Genomic DNA, 6,421 nt, shown 5'->3' with positions numbered 1-6,421 from the left:
AAAGGAAAGGGAACAAATATACTACCTCAGTTTCAGGATGGTTCAACTTTAGACTTTCACATGCATTAGAATTTATATCCACAGCCCACCTCTAATAAACAAATACAAATAAAACATATATAAGCCTTTGCATGGAAGAGTGCATAGAAGAACAAGTTTTACAAAAATCACATTTACAATCACTTCATGACTTACAGTAACCAGTTTCAAACCAGATACGGATGCTCCAAGGCAGAGACCAGTTGACATGGCTCCACATCCAGAGTATAAATCTAGTGAAGTCATCCGATACTCTTGACATCTAGAAACTTGGGAAGACTTTGCAGCGTCAGTTGTCTCCTAGTGCACTATTTGAACTAGCTTCACTTATTGAGGATGCATCACTATCCATCTTTAAGTTTTCTGGATTTGCTGAAGCAGACAACATCTATTAGAAGAATTCATTTTAAAAAATGATTGTAGTCCTTGGGTAAACATACTAACCTGTAGCTGTATCTAGAGTTGTAAACGAAAAGTGTGGCAATGAATATGCCATATCATAATACAAGTCTGAAGACAAAAGTATTCTCTTTTTCAGCCAAGTCAGCCTGTTTCACAGAGAAAACATTTCAGAAACTTGGAAAGCAATAAACAGGAACAGAGTTTTAGAAACACACACACACAAACAGAGACAAAAATAATCATAAGAATAAAAACAAACAGACAAAGATATCAGTAGCCAGAAGTAAGTGATGGTCATACTTTTGCCGCAAGTTGCACAATTTTCACTTTTGACACAATGGAATTCAATGGATTGTCATCTCTTATGTCTGAGTAAAACACTCGTCTTTTATCAATGAGGTCAGATTGGTTCTTAATTACCTGGAAACAACCAAATACATAAATAGAATAATGCACATGTATAACATCCATTTCATAATTTCATTTAATAGCATTTAATATTGTGCTGTTAAATTACATGAGAATTTAAAAAGTGAAAAGTAATAGTTAGGGGTTAAATTATAAAAAATAGTTCCTAAGATAAGTAGTGTGAAAAAAACAACAAAAAAAAAATGTTTAATGTGCACTTTTATCATTTGTACCAAAAATAAAACTTCAATTTATATTATTCCAATTTCCCTTGTAATAAAAGACCATCATTCCTTACTTTGATAAGACTACTAGATTTCTTTTTGCTGAATGTAAGTTCTATGATAGAGTTTTTACATATGCTTTACTGGAACTCAATATAGACAATTCCTAAAGTATATAATTTTTGTAGATATAAATATAGAACTTTATTCAGTTATTTCCACACAATATAATTTAATATAATCAATTCAATCATAGAACCTCACACAAATCTAACCTAGACGGTCCTTGTTGGAATGTCGAAACATTTTAGTAAAGTATAAAACTACCATTGTCAGCAACATGGTAAGCCAAATCCCCACAGGCCTTAACAGGTGTTGTTTCGTCAAACATGTAGGACAGATCTTCTTCATTCTGGCTTACTCCATCCCAAAGGCATGGAGATATGTCTGCTCACAACAACAAACCCGTTCCACATCAAAACTTTACCCAAATATCTTGACTTAACATTAAAGCGAAAACAATAAGCGAGATAAAGACACAAGGGAGACTTGTGCATAGGGTAAAATGTGAAACTGGTATAAGAATTTGTATAGCACATAAGAGGCAAAAAGCACCAAACAATGCTGTTTATATGGATGGTCAATAACATCATAAAGACTATTCAGTTAACTCATTGGTGGTTGCATTAAATTAGTGATTTGGACATACTCTTAAAGAAAAGGATGAAAAAAAGAAAAACTAAGTTGATGGACAGGTTACCTGTGCTCTCCCATCCCATGGAGAAGTAGGTAATTTGCTTTGGTGAACCTATTAAAGAAGAAAGACTCTCAATCATTCCATTGATGCCTACATTCAGGCAACATAGAACATTTTTCCATCAGGTTCCTCACTTTTATTTATGAACTTTTTCTTTTGTAGCAGGAGATCAATTAACAGTAAATTACAGCAGCTATCCTAGAAATTACAGTAATTTACAAGTTTCTTTTTTCTTGGAAAAGTAATTTGCAGTTTACAATATCTTAGGCACTTTCTGGCAACCTTGATTTTAAAAACAAATACACAAACAGAATTGTTGAAAGACTCCTTACAATGAACGTATACTTTATCAGGGAGCATTCTAACAAACTGCTCGGCAGCAAACTTCCAATCTGCAGAACTGCAAAAATAATGTATCACCAGTGTAAACATACCACAATAACAAAGTTTTCAATCAGAAGTGGAGCAAAAGTAGATCCACAGAGAGAAGCATTCCAGTCCACAAAAGCATCATGAACGTTTGCTCAGACCGAAGACAGCTCCCAGAAAATTTTTAAAGAACAACCTTTTTCCCAATCAATCTCCATCATTAGGAAAAGTATCATGCCTATTTAGTTGGATTTAAGCCAAAGCTTGAAAACTGAACATTATGCTTTCTCTAGAAAAACTTTGTCAACTGATATATTTTCCTTCCCATTGAACAATGAAAAATAAAAGTTAACACTTTCAACTAATATATTAGGGCATGCTTGAATGTCCAATGGAAAATTTAACTGCCACATTTGTGTCTTTAGTATGTAACCTTCACTACAACAAACCCATAATGTGAGTCCAGACATTTATGAAAATCAGTGTTTTTGACAGACCGATGTGAAAACAATAAGCGAGGATAAGAAAGAAAAACACAAGTGACCAGAGGCAACACACAAGCATAGACTAAAATTCACTGAGTAAACCTCATTCAAAGAGAAAAACTAAATTGAATTCAAAATCTTCAAAACATGATGATATAAGCACCTAAATCACTGTCTTTGAACCAACAAAATCTTCAATTTTTTTCCAGTCACGGTCAAACCTGAATAACCCAAACGATATGTCAAATAATTGAATTCAAAACATAATTTATGCAGTAAAGGTTCTAATAGCCCAAGAAAAACAAAGGACATATAGGTCATGTTTCTTTCAAGTTCCCACAAATTATAAAACAGCAACAATTCACCCCATTATAATCGTAACAACAATGGCCAAAGCAAAGGAGAAATTGGAAGTGAACCTTGCACTACAATGGTTCCCAACAGAACTAATCAACCCAATGGATGCCTCATGTACCAATTAGTTCAAATAATAGTGCACCAGACTTTGTGAGTTGTGTGACAATCAACTTTTAATTTATTCAAAGCCGCAAACACTTTGAAGGCGACATTTTATTCAATTTCTACTGATCTAATAAAATTTATCTCTGATTCAAAACTATGAATGATATGAATGCAACATTTTATTCAATTTCCAATGACCCAATAAAAATTCATTATTTAGCCAAGACATCCAATCCAAATTTACTGAACAACCTGTACCAAATTCACAAAATTGATGTTCAAACAATCCAAATTAGAGTGGTCAAGACTAAAATCATCTACACCACTCGCCATTTAATCCCTCTCAATGTACAAACAACCAAACAGAACAACTAAATTATGAAATCAACCAAAAGAAACACATATATATACTAATATATAAAGGCAGCAATCCAATTTGATGTAGACCTCATTTTGAAGCTATGTCATGCTAAAAATGAATCCATATTAATTACTTTGGAAAAATTAACATCATCCTGAAAATTACACCCACCCCACCCATAAATCTCTAATGTCTCATATAACTCCTTCCAATTACACTGTCCAAAAAAATAAAAATAAAAAACTCCTTTCAGTTATAACTTCATCAATCCAAACTGATGCTAATTTAGGGTAATAAAAAAACAGAGATTAAAATTCAACATGCTAATTTAGGGAAAAAAAACAAGCGAATCTAAAGCGATGGTGCTCACCTTGGTAGATGATGGTGCTCACTTTCCTCACTGAACGAATCTGAGATTGAATCACCGAGCTTTGAAATCGAGAGAGAACTTCGAAATCGCCGAACGAATCTGAGATTGAATCACCCAGCTGAAGAAGGTTGAACTTCGAAATCACGTTCAATCAATCAATAGATCTTCAATCGATCGATCTGATCTAGATAAAACCTAGCAAACCTGAATCGAATGATTCCATCAGTAAGTATCATCTTCAATCGAGCTTGACTGTGAGAAGATAGAGATAAGACTGATCAACACTTACCATGAAGAAAGACCTGCGAACTCGAACATGAACTAGAGATAGAGATAAGACTGATCTGCGAATCGAGAGAAACGAAAGGGTTTGAAGCAAGAGAGAGTGATTTACGCTTCGATGGATCTGAATCAGGTTTTGTTCAGATCGGGGCTTCGATCTGAATCTTTTTTGATTTAAGCTTCGATGGAGAGGGTTGAGAGAGAGAGATCTGTGCGCATGTGTTAAGGGTTGAGAGCTCTGATTCAAAATAAGGTTTTCACAGAAAGGGGCGCGTGTGGGTCACCACATTCGGAGGCGTTTTTAAACGCCTCCCATTATAAAACGGTGTCGTTTTGTTTAATAGAATATGCAGCGTTTTTAAAACGCCGTTAAATATTAATAACCGTGACGTTTATAGAAACGTCGTTAAAAAAACGCCACCAAATCGCCCTTTTCCTGTAGTGATTAAGGTTGCAGAAGAAGTATTACATATTTCGAGAATATCATATTATGTATTTTTTTTTCTTCCATTTTTATCTCATCGTAAGAGTAATTCCAATGAAAGTTAAATTGATTTTTGCCAAAACAAAAATTTAGAACCTAATTATGGGGTTACATATATCCGATTAAGTTCATTTTTTTAATAAATTATCTACGATTCAATTTGTTTAATCTTCTACTCCATTTACTTTCGAAAAGTAAAATCTTTTTTATAATAATAATTTTAATTAACTGAAATGATGACTAAATGCCATTGAATTGGAATGAAATTATTTTTCTTCCACCTCTACCAAATAATCATCCTATTATATTTTGTTTCCACTAAAACAAACCCTATCTTAAAATCCAAAAAAAAAAAAGAAAAAAGAAAAGTGCAAGTCGCCTGTGCCTTGCTCGGGCCTAATTTACTCACCAAGGATCCTCTAGAGTGAAATTTCTCTAAAGTTTCCTAGAGTGCTACATTGTATGGTTGAGATTTACTGGCAAGTCACATCAAAAAAATTGATGTGACTTACCAGTAAATCTCAACTACACAATGTAGCACTCTAGGAAACTTTAGGAAAAAATCACTCTAGAGGATCCTTGCTCAATTTACTAGTGTGTGTATATATATATATATGTGTGTGCGCGCGTATTTGCAAAGAAATGAGTAATGGAATCAGACGCAAGTAAATCCTGTAATATGTGGGATCCATTTCTTTTGAGAGTTATGTGTGGGCTCCATAAATGCCAAATAAATAAATAAATAAAGCCACCACTAGATATGTAATTCACGAAATTGGTTCTTCTAGATCTTTATTTAACTCATTTCTTATAAGGTTTACTTGGATAAACCATAATCCATTACAACATAGGAACTAGGAGCAATGGTTGCTACAAGCACATACACAAGAACCCTCAACGCATCCATAGGCCCAATTAGGAGGACATAATTTCATGCAATCTTTGTCAACGGAGCACTGTTTGCCGCCAGCAGGATAGTACTCTTTCTGTCGGGCTTGTGCTTTAATTCCCGACATGCTAGAAACTTGCAAACCTGCAAAACAAATATATGTTTCTCACCTTCATGTAATAATTCTAGCGTGTATGAAATACTTACATAGTGTTAATTGTTAAGTTGCTATGTGTGAGAGGGAAAGAAAGAGACTAACCAGACACAGAGACAAGGAGGATGGCCAGGAAAAGCATCTTCAAAAAAACCCTCTCCATATCCCTTGAAACAAGTTCGTAAATGGAATTACTTGCACTTTTGTATTGGGAGAGACTTAGCTCCAAGCAATATATATATAGGGATTGAGTGGGGTCATTAACTTTCTACACTAAAACAAAAGAATAATATTATATCTACTAATTAATGTACTAACTAGTGTATTAATATACTAATAGATGGTGTGGGCCCAAGGATCCTCTGTTCCCAAATAATCATATCCCTTTGTCTCAAATCACTCACAACTATTGGATATGTCTTGAGATTTTCACATCTTGAGATTTTCACATCTTGAGATTCTCATATGATCCAATGATTGTGAATAATTTGGACAGCGAGACAGGGTTATTTGGAGACAGAGGATCCTTGCTAATGATGTGGTTTCATGTTAGAGGTTTTGAATATTTGTAATGTGTATAATAAATGTGGTCAGTAATAATGTCATAACACTAATTGGTAAACTAGTTAGTATACTAATTGGTGCATATAGCACCAATTATTTATTTATTTATTTTTTTTTTTAACAACTTCTCAAATACAACAATAATTTTTAATACAAATTAATTTGGAGTAA

The 6,421-nt window shown here is 33.8% G+C and overlaps 2 long non-coding RNA genes across 2 annotated transcripts; both read right to left on the bottom strand.

Moving 5' to 3' along the window:
- Positions 1-280: 280 nt before the first annotated feature.
- On the bottom strand, positions 281-1,140 carry LOC114289738 (uncharacterized). The gene is made up of 3 exons (XR_003638715.2): positions 742-1,140; positions 484-587; positions 281-411 (listed from the first exon to the last, which is right to left on the bottom strand). It is a non-coding gene; the product is annotated as an uncharacterized LOC114289738 (long non-coding RNA).
- Positions 1,141-2,846: 1,706 nt separating this feature from the next.
- Positions 2,847-4,380, bottom strand: LOC114262806 (uncharacterized). Its single transcript, XR_014343424.1, has 3 exons — positions 4,167-4,380; positions 3,878-4,081; positions 2,847-2,905 (listed from the first exon to the last, which is right to left on the bottom strand). It is a non-coding gene; the product is annotated as an uncharacterized LOC114262806 (long non-coding RNA).
- Positions 4,381-6,421: the final 2,041 nt, after the last annotated feature.

Source organism: Camellia sinensis, chromosome 10 (assembly GCF_055761805.1).
Source record: "Camellia sinensis isolate YWXY chromosome 10, ASM5576180v1, whole genome shotgun sequence".
NCBI classification, from domain to species: domain Eukaryota; kingdom Viridiplantae; phylum Streptophyta; class Magnoliopsida; order Ericales; family Theaceae; genus Camellia; species Camellia sinensis.
The sequence above is the reverse complement of the archived record's forward strand: the minus strand, read 5'-3'. Positions and strand labels throughout refer to the sequence as shown.